The sequence below is a fragment of the Oryx dammah genome, unplaced genomic scaffold (assembly GCF_014754425.2).
Source record: "Oryx dammah isolate SB20612 unplaced genomic scaffold, SCBI_Odam_1.1 HiC_scaffold_5, whole genome shotgun sequence".
Lineage (NCBI taxonomy): Eukaryota > Metazoa > Chordata > Mammalia > Artiodactyla > Bovidae > Oryx > Oryx dammah.
In genome coordinates, this window is record NW_024070189.1 from 56,399,949 (window position 1) to 56,426,525 (window position 26,577).

A 26,577-nucleotide genomic window follows, 5' to 3' on the forward strand; every position below is an offset into this window, starting at 1 on the left:
CGGACCAGCAACCTGATGTACATGCCCCGGCCCGTCCCCTCTCCCTACACAGAGCCGCAGTCACCGGGAGGTGCTGAGAGCCAGCCTGGGGCTGCTGGAGAAGCAGTCGCAGCACACTGACGGTGACAACGCAGGGCGGATGAGACTGAGAGGATCCTCTTTCCCTTCGACAAAGCCCTCAGCCTGCGAGCTGTTCAGGTAGGAATCAGGGTTTCTACTCTTGGGAGCAGAGAGCAGGTTATATACATCCAGTGCTGAGGTAGAGAGAGAGAGATAGTGTGTGTGTGTGTCTGTCTGTCTGTCTGTCTGTCTGAGTGCAAGTATAAGGCTTCTTGGGGAAAAAAAGAAAGGCTGGCTAACATCACAGACATGTGAAAAATAGCACCTGGAGTGCAGAGCCTGTGAGATAATCATGCAGCATGCTTCCTCCTGTATCTTCATCCCCCACTGCCGGCCATGAGGACCAGAGGGAGCAGAAGGCTCTCATTCACTAAAACCTTTGTGGTTTGGCAGGACTCTGGGGCTGTACTGAACATGGCTAGCATTATTTTGCTTGTCATACTCACCCTCTTAAGTAGCCTGGAAATTCAGCCGTCTTAGCAACCCTGTCTACTGGGTGGGCACCTTAGAATTAGTCAACATCTTGATATAAATGTTAGGCTGAAGTATGCAATTATCTGAGTATGCTTGAGAGGGTGGGATTCCAATGGCCCCGCTGGTCACCTGGATTACTTCCTACCATCCTTCTAATCTCTGAAAATCACACTGTCATCTCCGTGCCCCTCCGGATAGGCACCGGCAGAGAGGGAACGGGAATGGCTAGCCACTGGGCACATTCTCTGGCACTGATGCTATCCACACCCACATCACTATTACATGCTGAAAGTATGCAAGGCTTCTAGATAGAATATTCAAAAAACCCAGACCTAAAAAAATCAAGGACCCATTTTTCGAGAGGGCACACACCTATCTAATCAGGTGCAAGAGCTCGCTCTGTGCTCTCTCCAGTTGTTTAAATCCACCCCCACCTTCCTGCTGTGGTGACTAGTACTCTCCCTTTCATTTGCTCTAGGGACACAATTGTTCATGATTTAGCTCCACGAACACCGGTGGGCGGACACAAGCATCCGGGTTCTGACTGAGGGTGACCCAGCCCAGTGGTGGCAAAGGGTTAGAGAGAAATCAGCTGGCTGAGTGGTGTCTAGCAAAGTGGCTGTCTGGGTGAATGAATGTGGATTTTGGTGGAGACTGTGATTCACAGTCACAAACTTCCTTTGTTTTCTTTGTGTTGGTCATTGAGGGCTCTCAAGGAAATTCCCCTTTTGAGATCATGTATCTGAAGGCAAATTTGCCAGATCTGCTGCTAAGGGCAATGGGTAAACTCAGAGAAACTGTTTTCTATTGATGCTGCCTTTTTAGCATGAAGAAAAGGATTTACAAATGTAGTGTTATATCAAAAGCAAAGTTAACACAAAATAATTAAGGGAGAAGACACTGAGTTACTTATAAACTTCCTCCCAGACCTGGTGTGCACATATGCATATACACCTTGCCAGCTTCCAAGAAGGATTCAAGGAAGAAGTATCCAGTTGATTAAGTGGCTTGATTTCACAGGCAGGCAGCACAAACTCTGATGATGATATTTCCATCATGACAGTGGACAAACACCTATACGCTCCATCTACATCCAGAGAAGGGATGTCTGATGCCAGGACAGAGATGTGTTTGCTCACTCTGCTGATGTGCATTCTGTGGATCCTGAATAAACGATTAAGAATTGTGGAGCTGCCACCCCACTGTGCCAGCTTCCAGCAGTCAGGGGCCATGCAGAGGGGAAGGCACCCCCCTTCCATGTCATCAAATAGGCACTGCTTGGCTAATGAAATACTCCTTGATTTAAGCTACTGGAAAAATAATCTGCAGCCATTCGGGCTATAGACATACCCTGTTTTAGGTAAATCTAACAACTATCCATGACATATAAAGTTCAGGTGAATTACTATTTTTCCTTAAGAAAAGTATCACACATCAAGTTCATCAAATACTGTGGCAAGGTGTCCCATGGGACTGGATCCAGCCTATCCAACCATAGAGAAAGGCAGGGACTTAACTGGGTGGGCAGGTAAGAGCGAATGAACCTGGGCTGACAGGATGTCCAGCTCACCTGGGAGGTAAAGGAGTCCGAGGTACAGGAACAAAGACAAGCATCTGGCCTACAGCAGGAGAAGAGGGAAGTGGGGGAGGGTAATTACCTTGATTCCTAAATGTTACCACTTAAGAGAGGCCAGAAACTCTGGTACTTTGGCCACCTCATGCGAAGAGTTGACTCATTGGAAAAGACTGATGCTGGGAGGGATTGTGGGCAGGAGGAGAAGGGGCGACAGAGGATGAGATGGCTGGATGGCATCACCAACTTGATGGACATGAGTTTCAGTGAACTCTGGGAATTGGTGATGGACAGGGAGGCCTGGCATGCTGCAATTCATGGGGTCACAAAGAGTTGGACACGACTGAGTGACTGAACTGACCTGAACTGAAGAGAGGCCAGCAGAACAGTGGTTAAGAACATAGACTCTGCAGGTAGGAAGAAGCCAGGGGTCAAATTCAGACTCTGACACTTACTAGTCCTGTGACCTTGTGCCTTAGTCTTCTCATCTATAAAATGGGGGAATAAAGTACTAGCCTTATAATTGAAAGGCTCAAATGAGTAAATGCTCTTATCTCAGTGGCTGGTTTATAGTGAGCAAAATTTAAGTATCTGTTGTTGTTGTTATTATTATTACTGAAAGGTGAGTTCTGAAGAGGCTGCTCACAAGTCCATTTGTTCCAAGGTCCAAGTGACTCTCTGTGTGACCATCAGTGCCACCTTCTGGGCAACAGGGAGATACTTTTGCTTGGTGTGGTGTTTTGCTTACATTTCTGAGGTTTTAGAATAGAGAGAATAGCATTGAAACATGTATATTATCATATGTGAACCAGATTGCCAGTCCAGGTTTGATGCATGAGACAGGGTACTCAGGGCTGGTGTACCGGGATGACCCAGAGGGATGGGATGGGGAGGAAGGTGGGAGAGGGGTTCAGGATGGGGAACACATGTAAACCCATGGCTGATTCATGTCAGTGTATGGCAAAAACTACTACAATATTGTAAAGTAATTAGCCTCCAATTAAAATAAATTTTTAAAAAATAGAGGAGCTTCTGTGCTGGTGGCCAGGATTTCTTGAGCCTTTACATGAGCCAGGCACCATTCTTGACTCTGTATGTGACCTTGCCAGATTCTAGTAACAACTCCGTGAAGTGGGGCTCTCATGGCTGCAGGAATTAAGCTTGGTGGGTTTGGCCATTTGCCTATGGTCACACAGTTAAAAAGTGGCAGAGCCGAACTTACACCTAGGCTGTGCTCCTAACTGCTGTGTCATCTCCATTTTGGGGGATCATTGGAGGTGTTCTGAGAGGCAGGTAGAGTTTGGTGACAGATGGACTTTAGGAAAAGATGATTCTTGAAGGCCCTAGAAAGTAGGCCAGGATTTGGAAGCTCTGTCAAGAGATGGCAAGACCCTGGATTGGACTGGAGACAGAATCTCAGCCTTGAGGACTCATGACCTTGGGACTGGGTGTTTAGGAACAAGACATGAATGCAGGCCCTGGGGGACAAGGTGGGCCACAGGCTTTCCTGCAAGAGGATGGTACCAAGAAAAGAGAAAATAGTGCCTAACAACAGAGACAAGGACACAGCAAGGGTGCTGGGCCACAGCTCTTGACAAACCTCCAGCCTAAGGTCAGAGGTCATCTTGAGCTAAGCCTAAGGTGAAGACTAGGTGACTCCAGCCATGAAGAGAGGAGGAATGGGCAACAAAGAACTTAGCATCTGGACACAGTTAAGTTTATAGTGATGCAAAAAGCTTGATTTGCTAATGTAATCTCTCTAAATTGAATGTTCAAAACATGACACAGAGATTTGTCTTCTGCATAGTTGCTCAAGCCCACTCTCTGACTTTACTTAAGGAATGCTGGTGATGGGAAGGTATGCCTATCTTGTACCAGAGCTGTATACATGTGGGGATTACTGATGGACAAGACTCACCCTTGCTGCTCCAGAACCCGTGGTCTGGCCCAGGCATTTTCAAACTTTAATGTGCCAAAGAATCACATGGGAGCTTGTTGAAAACACCAGATTCATAGAGAACAGATTTTTGGTTGCTAAAGGGAAGCTGAGTGCTGAAGAGTTGATATTTTTGGAACAGAGGTGTTGGAGAAGACTCTTGAGAGTCCCTTGGACTGCAAGGAGATCCAACCAGTCCATCCTAAGGGAAATCAGTCCTGAATATTCATTGGAAGAACTAACATTGAAGCTGAAACTCCAATACTTTGGCCACCTGATGTGAAGAACTGACTCATTGGAAAAGACCCTGATGCTGGGAAAGATTGAAGGCAGGAGGAGAGGGGGATGACAGAGGATGAGATGGTTGGATGGCATCACTGACTCAATGGGCATGAGTTTGAGTAAACTCTGGAAGTTGGTGATGCACAGGGAGGCCTGGCGTGCTGCAGTCCATGGGGTCGCAAAGAGTCGGACACGACTGAGCAACTGAACTGAACTGAAAGGAAAGGGGGAGGAGGAATGGAATGGGAGATTGGGATTAGCGAATGCCAACCATTATAGATAGAATGGATAAACAACAAGGTCTTACTCTCTCTCTCTCTATATATATATATATATAGCACAGGGAACTCTATTCAACGCCCTGTGATAAGCCATAATGGAAGAGACTATTTTAAAAATGTATATACACATATAACTGAATCATTTTGCTGTACAGAAGAAATTAACACATGATAAATCAACTATATTAAAAAATAATTAATAATAATAATAATAATAAAACCTGTTGGACTTCTCTGGTGGGGCAGCAGATAAGAATTCACTTGCCAGCACAGGAAACATGGGTTCGATCTCTGCCCCAGGAAGATACCACAGGCCGTGGAGCACCTAAGCCTGTGAGCCACAACTACTGAGTCCGTGCACCACAACTACTGAAGCTCAGGCACCTAGAGCCTGTGATCCGCAACAAGAGGAGACGCCTCAGTGAGAAGCCTGTGCACCACAAGCAAGAGTAGCCCTCGCTCCCGGTAACTAGAGAAAGCCCATGCAAAGCAACAAAGACGTGGAGCAGCCAGAAATTAATTTTAAAATGTTAAAACATCAGGTTCCTGGGAACTACCCACACAAGTACTGACGTAGCTGGGTTCACGAGGGGCCCAGGATTCTGCATTTCCTGGGTAGGGACCAGCTGGTTCTGATGCTTCCAGTCGACAGGTCACAGCTGAAGAAGCCCAGGGCTTCTTCAGTTGCTCTGGTTCCCTGTCTTCATTGCTTTTAATGAGAACAGAGTCATGTGGCCTGAATCAGTGGCGATTAGCCTCTTTTTTGACTTGGCCTTCCTGAACCACCGTTTTACTTCGGCTAAACCTACACTGTGGGAACAGTGTAGCAGCCCACCTACTGCTACTAAGTTATCGGGTGCTGGGCACAGTGCTAAGCCCTTCACAACCATCCCATAAGTTAGGTACTGTTATTATCGCATTTCACAAGTGAGGGTAAAGACCTCACTGCTGGTATGTGGCAGATCTCGGATAGGATCCCAGGCCCCACAGGTTTCCATAGCATGGCCATGGAGCCTCTCACAAATATGTGAGGGTAGTTTCAGCTCTTTGCCAGTTCAACCCTTTTTTCTCACCCTTCAGTGTCTTTCTCCTCTTCATATTCCTATCTTGTCCTCCCCCATCCTGAGACTCCCACATAATTTCTTCAGAAGATGATGTATCCTTGTTGTTCCCTATTTTTATCTCATTCAATAAGCCAAAAAGGGTGGGGGCAAAGGGTAGTTGGAAGGTAGTAGTTATGGGTTGAACTGTGTTCCCCCCCTCACATTTGCAGGTGGAAGTCCTAACATTTCAGAATGTGACCTTATTTGGAGACAGTGTCTTGACAGAGGTCATCAAGTTTAAATGAGGTCATTAGGGTGGATCCTGATCCAGTATGACTTGTCTCCTTTCCAAAAGGGGAAATTAAGCCATAGTGACACACACAGAGGGAAAAGGACAGACGAGACGCAAGGAGAAGATAGCCATCTATGTGTCAAGAGAAAGGCTGGACCACATCCTTTCCTCACAGCGCTCAGGAGAAACCCACCCTGTGAATACCTTGAATTTGGACTTCTGGACTTCAGAACTGTGAGACAAGAAATTTCTGTTGTTTAAGCCACCCAGTCTCTGTAACAGTCTTGTTACAGCAGCCCTGGGTCTGGGGTGATCTAGTTGACCAACACATCCTTCCAAGTTGTGGCAACTATTTCTTTAACTCTGCATGCTTTTCTGTCGACTTACATAGTGTTCTGGGGAGCACAGGTAAGCCTGAGGCCAAGGAAGGAAGAAGGAAGGGATAGGAAAGATGGAGAGGACAAAGGGAAGGAAAAGCAAAGAAAAAAAGAAGACAGGAGGACATAGAGAAAGAGGAGAGGGTGCAGACCAGGATGGGCAGCCTGGAGTCCACTCCTGAGCAGTCCAGGTCAGGAGGTTCATTCTTGAGCCCTCCTGTGTGCCAGGAGCAGGCTGCAGAGCCTAGGACCAACAGTTCCTACCTGCACGAAAGCAAGAGGCTAGGTGGGGCCATCAACATCCATCCTGCACGAGTTCTCCTGAGCAGTCCCCCTGAAAGCATAGGACAGAATGGACCAAGTCAGGGTGTCTGGAAAAGCTTCAGTGACAAGGTGATTCTTGGGATGAGATCTGGAGGATGGGCAGGGGTCAGATGGGTGAAGGCTGAATGTTTCAGGTGGAGAGAATGTTATCAAAAATGCAAGTCCATGTGCCCGAACCATTGGTGCTGCTGCTGCTAAGTTGCTTCAGTCGTGTCCGACTCTGTGTGACCCCATAGATGGCAGCCCACCAGGCTCCTCTGTCCCTGGGATTCTCCAGATAAGAACATTGGAGTGGGTTGCCATTTCCTTCTCCAATGCATGAAAGTGAAAAGGGAAAATGAAGTTGCTCAGTTGTGTCCGACTCTTAGCGACCCCATGGACTTGTAGCCTACCAGGCTCCTGTGTCCATGGGATTCTCCAGGCAAGAGTACTGGAGTGGGGTGCCATTTCCTTCTCTGCCCGAACCACAATGAGGCCAAACAATACCAAAACATCAGAGTTTGGAACAGAGAAAGGTTTATTGCGAGGACATGGGTAGCTCATGCCTTATTTAAAACCCCAAGTTCCCCAAAAGCTTTCAGCAAAGCCATTTTCTAGGGAAGTTGGAGGAGGGGCATGGTTAGCTGTTGTAAATTCCTTCGTGTCAGATCCTTTGTTCTGGAGGTCAGGTCATTGTCGGGTAACCATGTTCCTGTAAATCTCTAACAAATAAATATTATTCTCTGTTCTGACAAGGGCCAGGTCCCAACTTTCCTCCTCCTCCTCCAAGGTCCAGATATTGGCTAAAAGGAGGCAGAACTGAGTTGGCAGCTCCCTCAGGGCCAGGTCGCCAGACCCTGTCCAGCCATCAATGCTGAGGGAGCCAGGTGCCCAGGACACAGTGATCCTCAGGCTCCTCGGGCCGCCCGTAACCGAGGTGCGGGGAGGTGGGGGCGAGGGCAGACCCACAGACCGTCCCACGCAGACGGCCATAGCCATTCGTTAACAGAGGTGGGGGTGGGGGACAGGCTCACGGTTGGCTGCCTCACAGCTAATGGGTGGCCCCGGTGAGGACCCAGCCCCTCGCCTATTCCCCGAGCCCCCAGCTCACCTGCTGGACCAAGGCTGGGTGAACTGAAGAGCCCCAGGGAGAAGGCCAAGATCCCCTTCTTACCTCAATCTACACCTGACGACAACCATTACTGGCTGAATTGCTTCACTAATGGCTGCTCACTGACAGTTGGTTACTTGTGGGCGGGGCCTACCACGGTACCAACCAATGACGGAACAGGACTACTAAGGGTTGCTTATTGCCAGTTGGTTGATTGGGGGAAGGGCGCACTGCCCCGCCAACCAATGGCTGGGCAGGACCAATGGGCCCATGGTAACCCTTGCCTGGTAACAGGGTACAGGGTAATAGCACAGAGGGTTGGCTGTGTGCTAAGGGCTGTACTCTGTCCTTGCTCTATTACAGGCAGAGCATGAGGGAAGATCACATGGTGTGAGAAGTGTGCCTTCACCAAGGAGTGGAGGGGAGGCTGTGCGGCTAGAAGGCAGGGAAGAAGAGGCACGGCCAGAGGCTGAACCATGGTGGCCATGTTGAGGATTTTGGTCCTTTGCTGAGAGCCACAGAAAGCCAGAGAAGGAGGCAATCCTCTGCAGGGTAAACTCTGATTTCAACAAAGGGCAGAGAAGTTGATGGCGTGATTCAACAGTGGGTCAGCCCCGAAGGAAGACAGCAGGCTTCCTGAGCTCATAAACTTAGTGTTGGGTACATCGCCATTAGGGATTAAAGTTCCAGACCTCTTCCCCAATAGTGTTCTAGCCATGGTCCCAACAGCATGTTCTAGGTGTCTGTCATGGCCCCACTGTTTTGTTGTTTAGTTGCTAAGTTGTGTCTGACTATTTTTGACCCTGTGGACTGCAGCACGCCAGGCTTCCCTGTCCTTCACTATCTCCCTGAGTTTATTCAAAATCATGTCCATTGAGTCAGTGATGCTATCTAACCATCTCATCCTCTGCTGCCCCCTTCTTCTCTTGCCCTCAATCTTTCCCAGCATCAGGGTCTTTTTCCAATGAGTCGGCTATTCGGATCAAGTGGCCAAAGTGTTGGAGCTTCAGCATCAGTCCTTAAAATGAATAATCAGGGTTGATTTCCTTTAGCATTGACTAGTTTGATCTCCTTATAGTCCAAGGGACTCTCAGGAGTCTTCTCCAGCACCACAATTCAAGAGCATCAATTCTTTGGCGCTCAGCATCCTTTACAGTTCAACTCTCACATCTGTACATGACTACTGGAAAAACCATAGCTTTGAGTATATGGACTTTGTCAGCAAAGTGATGTCTCTGCTTTTTAATATGCTGTCTAGGTTTGTCATAACTTTCCTTTCAAGGAGCAAGCATCTTTTAATTTAATGGCTGCAGCCACCATCCGCAGTGATTCTGGAGCTCCAGAAAATAAAGCCTGTCACTGCTTCCACTTTCCCCCCTTCTAATTGCCATAAAGTGATGGAACCACATGCCATGATCTTAGATTTTTGAATGTTGTTTGAAGCCAGCTTTTTCACTTTCCTCTTTTACCCTCATCAAAAGGCTTTTTAGTTCCTCTTGGCTTTCTGCCATTACAGTGGTATCATCTGCATATCTGAGGTTGTTATATTTCTCCCAGCAATCTTGATTCCACCTGTGATTCATGCAGCCCAGCATTTCATATGATGTACTCTTCACAGAAGTTAAGTAAGCAGGGTAACAATATACAGCCTTGTCATATTCCTTTCCCAATTTGGAACCAGTCTATTGTTCCATGTCTGGTTCTAACTGTTGCTTCTTGACTTGCATACAGGCTTCTCAGGAGACAGGTAAGGTAGTCTGGTATTCCCATCTCTTTAAGAATTTTCCAGTTTGTTGTGATCTACACAGTCAAAGGTTTTAGCATAGTCAATGAAGCAGAAGTAGATGTTTTTCTGGAACTTCCTTGCTTTTTCCATGATCCAATGCATGTTGGTAATTTGATCTCTGATTCCTCTGCCTCTTCAAAATCCAGCCTGCACATCTGGAAGTTCTTGGTTCACATACTGCTGAAGCCTATTTTGAAGGATTTTGAGCATAACATTACTAGCATGTGAAATGAGCACAACTGTACAGTAGTTTGAACATTCTTTGGCATTGCCCCTCTTTGAGACTAGAATGAATACTGATCTTTTTCAGTCCTGTGGCCACTGCTGAGTTTTGCAAAATTGCTGACATACTGAGTGCAGCATTTTAAAGTCTAAATAGGGACCATTGTCTCCCACTGATGAGGTTAATTCAAGACCTTGGGAGCCGGGCCAGGCTCAGACTGGGGTTGACAAGGCAGCCAAGCCCAACCTTCTTTGGCATCACTTGAAGGACACACAGAGGTCTCATGAATGTAACCTCTCCTTTGCCTGCAGAACCTTTCCTGAAGCTACAGGAATAGGTCAGCAGGCTCATTCAGCAGGGCTGTGGAGAATGGTCAAGATTCAAATTGTGAAGAGGCAAGAAGTGAGGGCAAGAAACCCAGGCAGACCCCTTGTGGCAAAGGGTGGAAGTGGGCAGACACAGGTATGAAAATAGGCAGAGAATATAAAGAAGGAGTACAAAGGACTTAAAGCCAAAATGTGCCTTATTCAGGATTTCACATGAGAAGCAGAAAGATAGGTCTGCGGGAATGGAATTCCAGCTTGGAGTTTGTAGCCCTCTCAGGTGTCTTCCCTATCAGACACACACACACCATTCCCATCATTCGGAAACTTCTCATCGATGCCAGCCCTGTTGACATAAACCATGAGTGAGTCCTGATGTCAAATTGAATGCCATGCCCTTTGCCATATGTCCTGACAGTCACAAAAGAATTCCCTTCCTTTTCCTGCCAGCAGAGGAACTAGAGTTGGCTTAGCAAGGATGAGTCCCTGGGGCAAGTGGAGTCCACTGTGGAGAAGAGAGGAGACTTTCAGGAAGGTGAGAGCAGCTGGCGGTTCTCAGGGGGCAAGATCCTCCCACTCCTCTCATATCCCCCACAAGCTCTAGCCCCATTGGCCTCTCTTCCATGCCTCGGACATTCCATGCCCTTTCTTGCCTCTGGGACTTTGCAATTGCTGTTCCATCTGCCTGGAGTACTTTCCCTGCTGTTCTTTACATAGGAGACCTCTTTGTCCTTCAGGCCTCATCTCTCTGGTCAACTCTTCAAAGAGGCTTTCTCTCCTGTTAATTCCTATTCTATTTCCTTCATGGCACTGACCCCAGTCTGTATCATCTTGTCAATTTTTTTTTAAAGTTTGCTTTGATTCATCCTTCCCCCTTGAAGATAAGCCTCAGGAGGGCAGGCCTTGTCTCTCTTTTTCCCTGCTGTATCCCCAGTGCCTAGAACAGAGCTGAGCCACATAGTAAGTACTCAATAAGTGAGTGACTGGTTCAATCCTGGGAGTGGAGAAGCAAAACCAAGGACAGCAGTGGGACCTCCCAGCCTCTGTCCCTCCTCATAGCTCTAGAAAGGAGCATGTTACATCTGAAAGCAGTGCTGCCAAGTGTGCTTCAGGGCCTCAGACCCCGGCTTGGGTGAGCAGGCCCCTCACAGCCCCCAGAGCCCCATGCTCTGCATCAGCTGCTCTGGCCTAGGGTGCATAATCTCGTCTCTTCAGAGAACTCACTTTGGTAGACTGGAAAAATTCAGCCTGTTTGTGTTATTCATGCTCAGAGATGAATAACACCTTTTGGCTGATGGGCATCAAAGGCAAACAAGTGATGTCAGGCACCCAGAAGGGTGACATTGATACAGCACATTCCTGCCCTTGCACTCAGAGAGGAGTGGACAAAGCCACTCACCCCAACCGCGGCTACCAGGTCCATGGGGTGGAAGCAGCGTCTGCACTGATTAATCAGTGAGTACAAAGTGCTGCTTCAGTACCAATCAGGGACACAAAGAGCTGTCCGAAAACTAGGCTGTACTTGTTCTTTCTCAGAATCTATGTCAGAATTTTGAAATGGCAATTGGAAGAAAGCTGGGAATGCCACTGCAGAGTCACTCCCAGGAGTCTATATGGCAAGCTGCAGCCCCGGGAGAGCATGTCCCTGGTTCAGAGTTCAAGGCTGGCATGACCCTGGCTTCTTTGTCTTCAGTGCTAAGGTGGTAGTTAGGTTAAAGGAGCAAAATGTTCTTCCTTAAGCCTCTATTGGTTTTTCATGTTTGAAATGCTAATAGAGATGTCTCTGGGACAGAGATGCAGGTCAGCAAATCCTCGCTTGGTTGGCCATACAGAATGAGCTGCCTTTTTCCAAGGCTGGTCCTGAGATGTCTCTGCCGAAGACTCGGGAGGCAGTGTCCTAAGTTCATTGGAAAGGGAGCTGATGTGGTAGACCAAGAGTTCTCCTTATGCCTCCACTTCTGGCCCATCTCTCTCATCATCTTTTTTCATAGTGACAGTCTGCAGGGCGTGAGGATAAGAGTATACCAGTTGGGGCAGGCAGGACTGCTTGGGTTTGAATTCTGGTTCTGACACACAACAGCTGTAAGGCCCTGGCCCAATTCTGTAACCTTTCCACTTCTGAAACAGAGACATGATAACAGCACCCACGCCCGAGGGTTGTTGACGGGACTCTGAATTTATACAGGTGAAGTCTGAGAAAGTGTTTTATTATCATCATTAGCTGTTACTCCCTCACAGAGGTGATTTAAAATGTCAGTGAGACAAAAATGTTTCAGTACATAATGCAGAGCACACAGTGTTTGATCAATAAAATATTAATTATTATTGCTACCAACACTTTGCAGTCTGGCTAAGGATTTCAGGAAACCTAAGAATGTATTTGAACTGAAAAAATGATCTGGGAACATGAAGGTCACCTGCTGTTCCCCTGTCAGTCTTCTTTGTTCCAAGGGACAATGATCACCCTGTGCTCTTTCAGCACTTAAAATTCACATGTCAGGAACCTAGAACTAGCCAAGAAACCAATAGCTCCTTTAAAGAGTTCAAGCATGGAGCAGACAAGCCTCCTGTTCAGCAGTTTTAAGCTGTAGGAGTTTGCAACAAAAAAGAAGCTTCAACTTTAGCAAGGCTCATTCCCCAAAAGGCTGTGGGATCCCCACCCCTCCAGGGTACATGTGGTTCCTTGGTGCTCGGGTGCTTTCAAACATTTCCTCTATGTCCCCTGACCCTGGGCTTTGAGTTTAACACATTTGAAGACGAAATGCGGAGTAAACAGAATGGCCTGCTGTAGGCTGTGAACTGCACAGGTATTTTGCACCCAGGCTGCCCAATGCCCCATTTTGCCCTCCTGAGTGACTGTGGGTAAGAACTGATCCTCCCTGTGCTTTGGTTTCCTTCTTTACAAGAGTTCATCTCTAGAAGGGGGAGCAGAGGTTATGAAGGGGCATGGAAAGCTCCAGCTGTTTCCCTCTGCATTCGCTGATTTCCTTCATGGCCCTCCTGACCATAACAGAGCAGGGATTATGGAAAAACCCACTGGTGAACAATGCTGTAGAGGTCTGCAAACACTCCCTTGCACTAGGTGACCATGAGCACATCACTTGGCTTCTGGAGCAGCACAGAGAGATGGATTACGGGAAGGGGTCCAGGCCACAGTCTGGAGGAGGGGATGCTGGCAGCCCCCACACTCAGCCCGGCCCATTCTTGCACCACAGAGACCGGGCACGGAGTATGGATTTTCAGCCCATGGCTCTCCTGGGTCATCAGACCTCTCACTAAGGCCCGAAGATGGATGGTCTCCCATCACGGAGGTGGACCCCTTCCTGACACACTCTGACCTTCCTCCACATGACTCCCTACCTCCCACTGCGGCCAGAGGATTTAATACACAGCTGGTTCAGGGTGGGTCCAAACGCACACAGTGCAAGTGGGGGAAAAAGGTTTCCAAGGCAACGTCCTAGTTGTTTCTAGCGACCCATTGACCTGACCCTCCCTGCCTTGCACATCCCCAGAACTGAGCCAAGACTGTGGAGGGTGGCTATACCTTGGGTTGTCTGGCCGGGACCCTACTGTGGTGGGAGGTTCAGATCCCACGCTGGGAGGGGCCCTGGGGAAGGTCACAGGGAGAGTAAGCCAAAGCAGGCTGCATCGCCTCCCTGTAACCTCCTGCTATTCCTTCTTCTTCTGACAGCATGGCAGTCAGAAGTGGGGTGTGGAGGCCTCTGTTCTAGCAAATGTAAAGAATAGCTCTTAAAAAAAAAAAAGTCTCTAAACATGTCTCGCTCCGGGATGGAAGCACGGCCTGAAACGGTTAAAGTCTTTCATCCACCATTGACTAACAGGAAGACCTCTAGTACCTAATGCGGAGTTCTACCTTCATCAGACTCTTGCAGTATTTTCTTGGAGTCAGGGTCACTTTCTCTTCCTGGCCAGTCCCACATCCTGCTGGGTCTGTGTTGGCCAGCTTCTGTTTCTCATTATCTTTCCCCCATCCTCTAAAGGTTTCTCACTCCACCCAGGGGTTTTATTTTTAAACTTGCACAGTAATGTTAGGGCTGAGCAGCACACACTGCCCACATTCACGGGAAACTGGGCTGCCTGGAGAAGCATCTCACTTTTCAGAGACTCCCTCCCTCTCTCCCTTCCCTATATATTAGGTGCATTCTCCGTGAAGGGCCCTGCCTCAAGGATATGAGGAGGAGACAGACATGGTCCCTACCCTTGAGGAGCTGACATGCTAATGCAGCAGGGGAATGGCAAATAGTGTACAGACCTACCCACACACCCCCACACACACACACCCACACACACACACACACACACCCACACACACACACACACACCCCAAGTAAGTCAACAAAAATAACTAAGTAAAAACCATGCTAAGATCTACAAATAGAACAAACAAGGTCGTGGAACAAAAGAAGCTGCTACAGATTAGGTAGAAAGGGAAAGTCTCTCCAAGGTGACACAGAAGCAAAGACCAGAAGTATTAAGGGGCTCCAGGCATGCCAAGAGGAGGGATGAAGACTATTCTTCGTGGAAGGAAGAACCTGAGACAAAGCCCCAAGGTGGACAAGAACTCGTGTGTTCTAGACTCCAACAGAGGCCAGGATACCTCAAGAAGAATAAACAGTGAAGGAATGGGTCAATATGAAGCTGGAGAGGTGTGCAAGAACCAGATCATGCACAACCTGGAGTCAAGCAAAGAGCTAGGGCTTTATTCTGAATGCACTGAAAATAACGGGGGGATTAGCATTAGAGGTGACATGCAACAATGGACATTTTAAGACCCTCACTTGATCCTGAGTGGAGATTTGACTCTAAGATGGGTGGAGGGAAGGCAGGGGTCTGAGTCAGGAGGTCTGGGAGTCATGCAGAAATGAGATGGGAGAGGCTGAAACAGGGCCACAACCAGAAACAGGCTGGCTCCTCCAGGTATTAGCCCACTACTAGGTATCCTCTCTCCAAAGAGCTCATACAATAACAGAGCTGATAAGACAAAACAGAACAGCAAGGCCCAAAGTCACAGGGTTGGTGAAAATAAGCAAGAGTTTAGCTATCATAATTCCTATACCAAGCCACATTTATGAGGTTTTCAAACACAGTTAAGTAAGATCTTTGTCCAACATTGGCTCCCAAGATTTTCTGAAAGATGTAAAAATACTCTGGTTTTCCTTTAAACCATGGCAGCTCCTCTGTCCTTTATAGCTTTGCCTGAAAATGGCTTGGACTGAGTGATCTGACCACAGACAAAACTCAAAAGTGACTTTATAAGCCTTGAAAGAAAGAAAGTGAAAGTGAAGTTGCTCAGTTGTGTCCAACTCTTTGCGACCCCATGGACTATAGTCTACTGGAGTGGGTTGCCATTTCCTTCTCCAAGAGATCTTCCCAACCCAGGGACTGAACCCGGGTCTCCTGCATTGTGGACAGACGCTGTACCGTCTGAGTCACCAGGGAAGTCCTAAGCCTTAATGACCTAAAAAGAGGGAGACGGGAGGGGGCTTTGGGTTGGGGGGGATACACGTATACCTGTGGCCAATTCATGTTGATGTATGGCAAAAACCATCACAATATCATTAACTAATTATCTTCCAATTAAAATAAAATAAATTTTTCAAAAAAGACCTAAAAAGTGGTCCCTCTCTCCAAGAGCAATACAACTATGTTACACTCTTTGGAAGAAAGGAGATGGAAAACAGAACAGCAGTGCAGCCATTCCACACAATAACAGTAATAACAGCTATTATTTGTTGTCTACTTCAAAGCCCTTTCTTGTAACTCGGTTAATCCTCCAAAGGCTGATGACGTAGGTACCACTCTCCATCCTTTTTACTGATGATGGAGCTGAGACTTAGAGGGAAGTGAAATGATGTCTGGAGGTAGAAGTGGCCGAATCAGGGCCCAAGGCTGTTCAGTCTCCATTGGCAGGACTCCTAACTGTCCCAGGGCTTGGTAGCTGTCTGCTTTGGTCTCCATTATGCTTTCAATGCAGCACAGAAAATGAGCTGAAGGAGATCATCCAAAATGCCAGTGAACAGGGGTATGAGCAACTTTGCTTCCTTTCTGTTTTTCTTTTTTTTTTTTTAATGTTTTGAGTCTAGTACACAATGGAGTCTCAAAAACTGTTTGTATAATGAAGCTGTTGAGTTAATGAGTATGCACTACTTAAAAAATTATTCTTAGATAATTAAGTAATATATTTCCTTATAGGAAATGGAAGCAACACCAGAAAATACAATTTAAGAAAATAAAAGTTTACCCATAGATAAAAAGTTTACCCAAGAGATAATCACAGTTAAAATATTGATAATTTCCCAGTTCTTTTCTTGTGTTATATATATGTCTGTGTTTGTGTGTCTCTGTGTTTTGTGTGTCTCTATTTGTCTTTTTCTCTGTGTATGTGAAACAAAAATGGGATCATACTGTCTTTACAGACTTTTAACTTACTTTTTCATTTAGCAACGTATCATGGGTGTCCTCCACTCAAGACTGTTCTGAAACAGATTTCTTAATGGTGGCAGTGTACTCCTCTATAATCTAACGAGTCCTCTATTATCGGATATTCAGTTCATTGTCACTATTATTAATAATGCCATATTGAATATCCTTCTACAAAAACATTTAAGCATAGCTCTATTACTGTTAAGGAAGAAAGAGCAATATATATTGAAATAGAAAAAAGATAAAGACCCCTATTTTTAGGGTTCTTTTGTCCAGGCCAACCACATTTCTTACATCTGTCCTTTGGAATCACTTAAAGATGGAAAGATGTCATCTGGAATGTTCCCCATTTCCCCAAGTCTGGTCATTATTCACCTCTCAAGTATGTTTTGGTGCTATTCTGCCACAGTGGAGATGGGTTAAGGAAAATCCCAGTTGTGGCTAAATGTGGGCCTTGAAGTCAGACAACTAGATTTAAATTCCTATTCCATGCCTACCCAGTTTTGGGACCTATATCATCATTCTGAGCCTCATTTTGTGTGTGTAGATGACACACACCTCAGAGGATATAATAAAACAGGTAATGCTATTCAGGCACCAGACTAGCACAGGACGAATGCTCAGAAGAAGGCGATTTTTATTATTACAAAGGCAGAGGGAGGCTTTCCTTACAAGGTTAGTTCTTTGGGAAACTCCTTCCCAGCCTACGCTGCAAGATCCATGGAAAAAGAATTTTAAAAGCACTCAACATACCCTCTGGCTTCACTGTCTTTTTACTCTTTGGATATGCATGTGCACACATGTGTGTATGAGTGTGAAAGCCTAAAGTAGTAAAAAGCAATTAACTCTTTTTCCCTCCCTTGCCAAGAACCAGGTCTGCTGGATTAGAGATATTTAAATTCTGTTGTTCACAGCTGCATGAAGAATGTAGCTTTTCTTTCATTTTGCCAGCTGTGTTTTGTAACTGTCTATACTAAAATAAAAACAAAGCTGACCAAAAAAAGCAGGACTGTCTATATCAGTCCTAAATTGCTCTCAGTTTTATACAACAAAACAGAGAATATCTAACCCCTAAAACACAGACTACAGAAAGAATTCATCCGACTCATATACTAACAAAGACACACAACTGGCACAGAGTAGGTGCTCGCTGAACCTTGTTGAATATATTTATTGAATACATGTTTTCCTTACAAATAACAAGCTGTCGCAAAATCATTATATTCATTTTATCTAAATACTGTCAGAGCCTATTCAGAGGGGCTGAAGATGACAGATGATTAAATGAACAGATGCTTTCTGAGTCTGTAAATTGAGTGTTGGGAAACTTTCTCCTCCTAATTCATGGCTCTTGAAATATGTTTATGATCCTCATGGAATTGTGTAGGGATTACTCTAAATCGCCATCAAGGGGAACATATGTGATAAAGTACTTCTGATGACCAGGCCAAGTTTTTCCATCTTTGTCTAAATATGGGAAATGTTCAGGAAAATCTTAAGTGTATCTGTAATAATGTATCCACAATATCAAAATGACTCTAGAGATCACAGATAGCACATCTGGTTGTAAGGCAACCTAATGCTGGGCCAAGATTTTAATTGCAGGGCCAAACCCTGAAGTCAAACAGCTCCTAGGCCCTGTAATTTCCAAGCGGAACAGCCAGCATCTACTGTCCTCAGACATTCGTTTCTCCTTATGTTTTGCTGGTGTTGGCTGAGTCCCTTCTGTGCATAAGAGATCAAGCCACAGAAAGTTCTAAGACAAGGTATGTCTTCTGCTCTCATGAGGTCATAATCCAGTGAAGGGGAGAGACAAGCCAACAGCCGGGTGGAATCTTAGAAGGAAGGTAAGAATTGCTAGGCAAAGCACTGCACCATGGGTCCTCAAAGGAAGGACCCTTTTTACTAGAGATATTAGGGAAGGCTTTGCAATGGAGGAGCAATGTGATGTAGGCCCTGAAAGGTAAGAAGTTTAGCTAGAAGAGACTGGAAGGGAAGGCCCTTCCAGGCTGAAGGAATAGCATGAACCAACTCATGAAGGTCTGGACGTGCAACAGTGAGGTGAGGCTTTCAGGCAAGATTGGAGGTCACTGAAACCCTTTGCCAAGGACTTAGGGCCTTAATGTTTGGGAAGTGGGAAGCAATGGAAGGTTCCGATAATGGGAGGGTTGGTGAGTATGTATCTTCCTTTAGAAGACTGGAAGAAGAGACTGGCACAGCAATGCCACGAGACCAGTCTCGAGGTTCTGGCTTCTGTTTTGCAACTGTTTAACCTCTCACCACCTTTGAACAGTGTGGTCTAGAGCCAGTTTTCCCGCTGAATTTTGTGATCCTGTACCCTCTGGCCTCCAGTCCCCTGCGACTTCTCCTCTGAGATCAAGGGCTGCACTAGGGAGCTCTTGAGGATGTGGGATGTCCCCCAGGGTGGCTGCCTCTGTCCACCTCTCTTTTCAGGCTCTGGGTCCTTCTCCCTTGAAGATCCCCATCTCTCCCCTCATCTCTGACCCTCCCACATCTGCCTCTGACTCTGGCTTCTCCCCAGAGCCCCGTGTCCAAGGCCTGCCTGACACCCAGCTTTGAATGGATGGTGTCTCACCCCGGGAAGCAGCCCACTCTATCAGGCACTTGGTACCTGCCTCGCTGACCAGGATTCTCCTGATCCTGTCCATTCTCCCATCCATTCATCCGTCTTCCCCACCATGTCCTGTGCTATCTCTGATTATTCCTTTGCTGAGTTCCTGGCATTTGCCAAATCCTCTTCATGCTCCTCCTCAAGTGACTTTAGACCATCCCTTCCCTCTACTCTCATCGCTCGAGTTTCAGATCTTTTGTCTATTTCAATTCAACAGCTATCTATGAAGCACCGGGGATTGTGCTGGGGGTAGAGCTGGGTGAAGAAAGCATATAGCTCTTGTCCAAATGACCTTGTATCCAAGTAAAGAAGATGAATATTAAGCAAGGACTAGAAGCCTAGTGAATTTTCAGAGATGGGAACACAGAGCAAGTATCCCTCAGCCTGAGTGCCCAGCCATCCCTGCCCCCACCAAGATTTTCCCATAAAATTTTACCAGAAACATCTAATTCCCTCCTCAAAGATCTCCACTGACTGCCCACCACTTGCAGATAGAAGTCTACACTCTTCAGGAGGCACCACTTGGGGTCCTCTCTGGTGTGACTCCAAGCTAGCGTGCACTGACCTGCAAACTAGTGTGCAAGCCCCGGTCCAGCAGCCCCAGTCACTCCTGCTGGGACCAGACCACCTCTATCTGCCCACACTCAGGCCTCTGTTCACCTTTCCCTTCACTCCATGTCCACATGCATGAAGCTGTTCGTCCTTGTGTCTGACCTGCCACAGCTTCCACTAAATCCTCCTAGTCTCCTTCTCCCTCTAGTGTAGGGCACCTTCCTCAAAGCACTCACCAGTCTGCCTTTCTTATGATTTTCCTTCTCATCCTCCATCAAGGATAGGGAACTTATTTATTCTGAATAACTAATAAAATGACAGCTACAGAGATCAGATGTGCCAGGCGCTGTGCCAAGTGAGGTTACTCATCTTACCCTGTTGCACCTTCACAATGAACAATGTGGGGTGGGGGCTATCACAGGTCAAGTAACTTGATGCTTAGAGAGGTGAACCGGCCCTCTGGATTTAAGTCCAGGAAGCCAGACTTCAGAGCTTACACTTTGACTGCATCTCCACCTTTATTCCCTTGCAGTGTCTTGCCGAGTCCATGTTGCTAACAGTAGTATGCGTGGGCCCTTACTAGGTGTAGTAAAGTTAAGTGAATGGAGACAGTGACGCCCAGAGCAGTCTTCTCAAGGTAATACTGCATGCAAGTCACAATCGCTGGGCAAAAGCACAATGCTAAGTGGCAGCATCTTCTCTTACACATATTAACTAGGAAATGGAGGCCATTTTCAAAGCAAAGTAAACATTTCTGACTCAGGAGCAAAGGATTAGAAGGCGGCTTGTTGAATGCAAGAGAATTTACTCTTAGCTTAGGTGGTGACGTGCTGCACTCACAGCCCTCTTTTGACTAGACATGCAAAGAAGAGAACTTCCCACTTACATACACCCTCTGCTGAGCCTGAGAGGAGGTATCCCACGAGGGGAATTCCCTCTCCCCGTCACTGGACAAGACCTGTCCGTTTCCGTAAGGAAAGGGTGTGGTGTGGAGCACCAGCCCTCCTCGTGGGCCTCCCCTGCTCAGCTCCAGACAGACCTGCCTTTGTGAGCAAGGTGGGATGTGGGGAGTGGGGGGAGGAGGCGGGCACTGCTTGGCATCCCACATCCTGGGAGCTCGGCCAGAGGGGAGAGCTGTGGCGGGAAGGCTGGGGAGGCGAAATGGCTGCTTTCCCAGACGGCTGGACACACAGCCACCACGAGCCAGCTGGGTGCCTCCTCCATTCCTTTCTGGGATGAGTGAGGTACGAGCTTGCCCCACAGAACCTTCAGGAAGTTTGGAGCCCTGGGCTCTGAAGTCTGACAGCATTAGACACTTTGGCCTCTCAGAGCCCGCAGGACACACTGCAGTGTGGGACGTTCAACAGGGGGAGGGCTTCTCTCCTGCCTTCTTACTGTCTGTCCCTCCCGGGGCCTGGGAGGGACTCCAGGGAGGGTGCCCTCGAGGCTCCTCATCTCGCTATCTTACAGACACCTTTATACACCACCCTCAGCTTCATTTATATCCTGGCGTATACACCACATGTCCTTCTCTAAACATATCAGAGGATGTATGGACAGGCAGGCAGACGAACAGACTGATAAAGAAGTAAACACAGGGACTTGTGTCTAATGTGTCGTGTTTTCTCATAACTCAGTGATGCCATGTGGCTGCTGCTGCGTTTTGTGAAATCTGCCCCATCCCTTTCAGCACTCTGTCCAGATTTTTAAGGGAGCAGAAACCAGTTTTGAGAAGCCAAGACATTTGGGACACACTCCTTAAGACCACAGGAGTCATTCTGTTACAAACACAGTGAAGACTAGAGATTCGACAGTTCCCCTGAGGGGCAGGCCTACCATGCTCCTCCAGATCCAGCCCCCGATAAAGATCTTGAGGGGGAGCTAGTGGCTGTTTCATTGACAAAGTCTGAGATTTGATCTGATGCCATTCCATACCAGAGAGGCTTGTGTTACCCTGGAATCCCCCAGCCAAGGTGCAGGCAAACGTCTTTAAGTTTCCTGCCCGTGGTTTTGGTGCAAAGAGGCAGGCCAGTTATAAAAGGCAGCACAAGGCAGATTACAAGGTAGGGGTAGGGTGGGGGTGGAGTGTCTTACCTCAAAAGAGAAGGGCTTGCCAAAGAGCTAGCCTGGGGAAAACTCATTAGTTCTATCTTCTGTGCTGAAAAATGATGAGAAAGATTAGGAGGGCTCAAGAAAGGGACTGGCCAAACCTATCTCTCCATGAGGCTCTGTAGCCTCCCCGACAAGGAAAGGCTTGCTTGTGGCACTTGAAGAGGAAGGCTGTGTGATGCCCTCAGGACCACGGAGAGCTGTGAATGGGAGAGACCAGGTGGGGATTTGAAGACCTGGGGACGCTCTGTGTGCATGAGTTATAAACGTTATAAATGTAAAGCATGATTGATTCTGATTCGTAAGACTCACTAGGCAGAGGTAAGAAGCTTCGAGAAAAATATGGTATTTACATTTAGGGTAGAGGATGCCAGCAAGGACAGAGGCAGACAGCTTTGTGAAGTGAGTCAGGACACTTAAGAAGAGACGGGAAGATGAAGCTACAGAGAAGTCTTGCTGGGGGAGGTCTCGGGTGATTAACTGCTTGACAAAACCCCAGCCAGGGTTTGGGGTGGTCTTTCCCAAGGAGGGAGCGAGCCAGCCCACTTCCCAAGAAAAACAGTTCCTGAAGTAATGAGTCCAGAGTCCTGAAGGTAGTGCAGGGGAGTGCTGAGAAAGGAGCAGGGCAGGAAGTGGAAGAAGGGTTCCAGGTGAGGCAGTGGGAGGTTGCAACCTCAGCCACCATCACAGGGCAGGAGATGGATTTGGGTTCTGAGATCCTTCCCATTGAAAGTCTGAGATGAAATTTTGTGGGGGGCTCCCAAGATACCTCAGGAATAGTAATACTTGTAACATAGTGTAACTCTGCTACCTAAGGTAACATTGTTTACTTGTATAATCATCTAACATTTATCCAATGTAGCACTGTGCTAAGCAAGCACTTTATATAACTGTCTCCTCTTATCCTCATCTGATAACCCTATGAATGTAGGTAATATTTCTCCCTTGCAGAGCAGAGGAAACTGAGGTTCAGAGAGGTGATGTTGCTTAGCTTGGGTCACACGGAGAGTAGTAGCCAAGACAAGACTTACCTTCAGCAGGCCTAACTGCAGGGCCCAAGTTCCTGTCCCCCAGGTGCTGTGCCATGCTTAGTTGCTCAGTTGTGTCCAACTCTTGGAACCCCATCAACTGTAACCTGTCAGGCTCCTTGTCCATGGGATTCTCCAGGCAAGAATACTGGAGTGGGTTGCCATTTCCTTCTCCAGGGGATCTTCCCAACCCAGGAATCAAACCCATGTCTCCTGCACTGCAGGCAGATTCTTCACTGACTGAGCTACAAGGGAAGCCTAACTGTCTCCCAGGGAAAAGGCTCAATCAGTCCAGAGAGAAGGGACCCCAAGATGTAGACAGAGCCATGAGTTTGGCCCAGGGAGAATGACACAAAACACCTGCACTGCCACTTACCAGCTGTCTACTTCCAGATCAAATCTGCTGCTGCTAAGTCGTTTCAGTCGTGTCCGACTCTGTGAGACCCCATACATGGCAGCCCACCAGGGTCCCCCATCCCTGGGATGCTCCAGGCAAGAACACTGGAGTGGGTCGCCATTTCCTTCTCCAATGCATGAAAGTGAAAAGGGAAAGTGAAGTTGCTCAGTTGTGTCCGACTCCTAGGGACTCCATGGACTGCAGCCTACCAGGCTCCTCTGTCCATGGGATTTTCTAGGCAAGAGTACTGGAGTGGGGTGCCATTGCCTTCTCTCAGATCAAATCTAAGGCACCATTAATTGTATTTTATGTACCACTAAGAAATCAATGCTGCATATCCTAATATCAGAGATGTTAAAATACCAAAGGAAAACTGCATCTGAGGCTTGAGAAAAGGTTCTAAGTGCCATGATGCAGTAAAAGCCTTGCCTAGGCTATTTTATCTCAAGCCAACAAAAGCCCTTTATCACCCCCGCTGTTAGGGAGGGGGACACACCACTTAGAGCAGCAGAGCCTGTGCCACGGTCAGTGACACAGCACTATGGAGCCTTGGAGCCCAGAAGGGTGCTCAGCAGCCTCCTGTGCCCACAACGCCTGTGCCTAACCAGCAGGCCACACTGCCTCTGAGGCAGATGGGCCATCTTTGTCATTTGTTCCTTCTGGTGGGCAGCCAGCTAAGCAAACCAAAAACACAACAGAGGCACTTTTCAGGAGAAAGGAAAACTGCTTCATTGCTCTTCACAGGCTCATCTGTGCCTGGACTCACTCTGAGTTTCAAGCTCCCCTGAACTCTGGGGCTGCATCAGCCTCTGGTTGCCAGCTCAGGTGACCCATTCAGGAAGACCTTTCAGCTCTGCCCTTTCATCTCTGAGTTCATAAGCCTCCTCAGTCCTGGGTCTTTCTCTGACCCACATCTTCTTTTCCCCAAACTCCAGCTGGTGATCTGTACCAGATTTTTCAGCATCATCCTTGACCCTGAACTTTATTCTTCCCACATCTTCCTTGCCTCCTCCCATCTTCCCAAGTGTCTTAACTCTTTGGCCTAACCCTGCCTTGTTCAAGAGCCTTATTCACATATTAATCACTTCCTAGCCCTGTTTCATACCTCCTTTTCATTTAAGGCTTTCTAGAATCCCTGGGTGTCCAAATGAAAACAGAGAAAAGAGACGTGGAGTGAGATGGTTGTATGTGTGGACAAAGCCTTAATTTTTCTTGTCGGGACCTCCATCACCTGCCATGGGCTATGCAGCTAAAAGCTGGCCTCTTCGTTTCCCAGCCTGTGTTAGTGTGTATCTGCTTGCCTGGTGTCCTGACCTGTCAGCTGTCCTTCCCACGATTTTCCAAAGTGAAGGAGGCAGTCGTGCTTTAAAGAAATCTCCACCATCTCTTTGAAACACCCTGGTTCCCTCCTCTCCTGGCCACTGAGTCACTCTTTCCCTGCATGTCTCTTCTCAGAGCTTTCCCAACACAGGAGATGAAGGAGGGTGCTTGGCACTTTCCACTTTCGGAATACTACTTCCCACTTCAGGGAGAAATTAAAATCACAAGGTGGACACACCTCTTAACTGGCAGAATCATTGTACTGAAAAATGCCCATTTTCTTTCTTTTTTTCTGATTAAGCTTCTTCTCACTCTGCCTCCATCCTTCAGAATCTCTCTTCTTTACTGCACAGCTGTCTCAACTCAGTCTAATTTCCCACAAAGCCCCCTTTAACATAATTTCCACTTTCCATCTATGTAAATTTTTACTGAAGTTTCATTATTATTTATTTTCAGTGTTTGATCAACACGTTAACCCTGCTCAGGACAGGTTTCCTTTGCTCGGAGTCCCTCCAGAGTAAAGACCTGTCTGCTTTGTACATTTACTCCATCCAAGGGTCATGAGGACACAGTGAATATGTGCTGAGGGAATGAATGACTCGCAGCCAATGCTGGGCTTCTGCCTCCATTCAGGATATGAGCACCATGAAACATCTGTTCATTTGACACACCTCTGTGGTACCCTACCATGTGTCAGACCCTATGTCAAGCATGGGGGGTATGAATAAAACAGGAGTCTCTGACCTTTTTTTAAATTTTTAATTGGAAGATAACTGCTTTACCACATTGTGTTGGCTTCTGCCATATGAGAACATGAATCAACCATAAGTATATATTTGTCCCCTCCCGACCATCCCCTACCCTATCCCACTCCTCCAGGCTGTCAGGGCACTGGGCTGAGCCCCCTGTGTTACACAGCAACTCCCTGTTAGCTGTCTACTTTATACTTGGTGATGTATGTGTTCCCATGCTACTCTCTCAGCTTGCCCCACCCTCTCCTTCCCCTGCTGTGGTCCCTGCTGTCCTGAAGCGTCACTTTTTTTTTTCTTAGTAAATGTTTATTACTTATCTGGCTGCACTGGGTCTTAATTCTGGCATACCGGACCTTCTTCCATCTTCGTTGCAGCCTGCGGAATCTTTAGCTGTAGCATGTGGGATCTTTAGATGCGGCATGAGGACTCTTGGTTGTGGTATGTGGGGTCCCGTTCCCCAACCATGGATCGAACCTGGACCCCCTGAATGGAAGCGTGGAGTCTCAGCCACCAGGTCACCAGAGAAGTCCCTGAAGCTTCACTTCTCATGGAAAAGGACGGTTTGAAGTCTAGTCACCAAGTACTGGACTCTAATAAGTGTGCTGGAGAAGGTCTTGAATTCATGCTTGTCCTAGGAGGGCTAAGAAACTGGGAAAGGGAGAGTCAGTTAGAGAATGAGATGAAGACATTTTTTTTAACCACTTTATTGAGATTTAATTTGTATACAATTCACCCACATAAAGCATACAAGTCAATAGATTTTATTATATTGACAGAGTAGGGCCACTATTGCCACTATCTAACTTCAGGGCGTTTTCATCGTGCTAACACCTCCACACTCACTAGACTATTGCTGCCCTATCCCTCCTCTCCCAGGCCCTGGCAACCAGAAATCTACTTCCTGATTCTATGAACTTGCCAATTCTGGACATTTTATATAAATTAATCAGATGCTACATGGGTGTTTGTGATCAGTGTCTTTTACTATCATATTGTTTTCAAGATTCATCCATGTTGTAGCATTTTATTAGATCAGTTCAGTCACTCAGTCGTGTCCGACTCTTTGTGTCCCCATGAACTGCAGCACGCCAGGCCTCCCTGTTCATCACCAACTCCTGGAGTCCACCCAAACCCATGTCCATTGAGTCAGTGATGCCATCCAACCATCTCATCCTCTGTCGTCCCCTTCTCCTCCTGCCCTCAATCTTTCCCAGCATCA

The 26,577-nt window shown here is 47.2% G+C and overlaps 1 protein-coding gene and 1 long non-coding RNA gene across 5 annotated transcripts in view; one reads left to right on the top strand and one right to left on the bottom strand.

The window, feature by feature from the left end:
- FGF1 (fibroblast growth factor 1) overlaps positions 1-26,577 on the top strand; it is a 117,970-nt gene that overhangs the window by 14,158 nt on the left and 77,235 nt on the right. For 2 of the 4 annotated variants that reach the window (XM_040239827.1, XM_040239823.1), the window contains exon 2: positions 53-198. The exons of 1 other annotated variant lie outside the window; for it this stretch is intronic. The gene's annotated coding sequence lies outside the window, so the exon portion shown is untranslated. The remainder of the gene's footprint in view (positions 1-52; positions 199-26,577) is intronic. One more of the 4 variants, XM_040239825.1, reaches the window with a different exon arrangement.
- Positions 25,636-26,577, bottom strand: part of LOC120863517 — an 81,755-nt gene continuing 80,813 nt past the window's right edge. The window contains exon 5 of the long non-coding RNA XR_005721016.1: positions 25,636-26,006. This is a non-coding gene — a long non-coding RNA (uncharacterized LOC120863517). The remainder of the gene's footprint in view (positions 26,007-26,577) is intronic.